This window comes from Hyla sarda, chromosome 8 (genome assembly GCF_029499605.1).
Source record: "Hyla sarda isolate aHylSar1 chromosome 8, aHylSar1.hap1, whole genome shotgun sequence".
In the NCBI taxonomy this organism is placed as follows: Eukaryota; Metazoa; Chordata; class Amphibia; order Anura; family Hylidae; genus Hyla; species Hyla sarda.
Genome location: NC_079196.1, coordinates 233,889,238 through 233,890,651, shown reverse-complemented (window position 1 = coordinate 233,890,651; position 1,414 = coordinate 233,889,238).

The following is a 1,414-nucleotide window of genomic DNA, read 5'->3' as shown; positions in this document are numbered from 1 at the left end:
CGCCTATCTTCAGCAGTCAGAGAGGTTGAGCCGTTGCTAGTGGATACGACCTGGTTACTACCGCCGCAGCAAGACCATCCCGCTTTGCGGCGGGCTCTGGTGAACACCAGTAGTACCTTAGAACCGGTCCACTAGCACGGTCCACGCCAATCCCTCTCTGGCACAGAGGATCCACCTCCTGCCAGCCGGCATCGTGACAGTTTGATATTGTTGTAATTGTTACGCCGAGCGCTCCGGGTCCCCGCTCCTCCCCGGAGCGCTCGCTACACTTCCCTCACTGCAGCGCCCCGGTCGGTTCCACGGACCCGGGGCGCTGCGTTACCACCTCCGGCCGGGATGCGATTCGCGATGCGGGTAGCGCCCGCTCGCGATGCGCACCCCGGCTCCCGTACCTGACTCGCTCCCCGTCAGTTCTGTCCCGGCGCGCGCGGCCCCGCTCCCTAGGGCGCGCGCGCGCCGGGTCTTTGCGATTTAAAGGTCCACTGCACCGCTGATTGGTGCAGTGGTTCCAATTAGTGTTTACACCTGTGCACTTCCCTATATCACCTCACTTCCCCTTCACTCCCTCGCCGGATCTTGTTGCCCTAGTGCCAGTGAAAGCGTTCCTTGTGTGTTCCTTGCCTGTGATTCCAGACCTTCTGCCGTTGCCCCTGACTACGATCCTTGCTGCCTGCCCCGACCTTCTGCTACGTCCGACCTTGCTTCTGTCTACTCCCTTGTACCGCGCCTATCTTCAGCAGCCAGAGAGGTTGAGCCGTTGCTAGGGGATACGACCTGGTCACTACCGCCGCAGCAAGACCATCCCGCTTTGCGGCGGGCTCTGGTGAAAACCAGTAGTGACTTAGAACCGATCCTCTAGCACGGTCCACGCCAATCCCTCTCTGGCACAGAGGATCCACCACCTGCCAGCCGGCATCGTGACAGTAGATCCGGCCATGGATCCCGCTGAAGTTCCTCTGCCAGTTGTCGCTGACCTCACCACGGTGGTCGCCCAGCAGTCACAACAGATTGCGCAACAAGGCCAACAGCTGTCTCAACTGACTGTTATGCTACAACAGTTACTACCACAGCTCCAGCAATCATCTCCTCCGCCAGCTCCTGTACCTCCTCCGCAGCGAGTGGCCGCTTCTGGAATACGACTATCCTTGCCGGATAAATTTGATGGGGACTCTAAGTTTTGCCGTGGCTTTCTTTCCCAATGTTCATTACACTTGGAGATGATGTCGGACCAGTTCCCCACTGAAAGGTCTAAGGTGGCTTTCGTAGTCAGCCTGCTGTCTGGAAAAGCCCTGGCTTGGGCCACACCGCTCTGGGACCGCAATGACCCCGTCACTGCCTCTGTACACTCCTTCTTCTCGGAAATTCGAAGTGTCTTTGAGGAACCTGCCCGAGCCTCTTCTGCTGAGACTGCCCT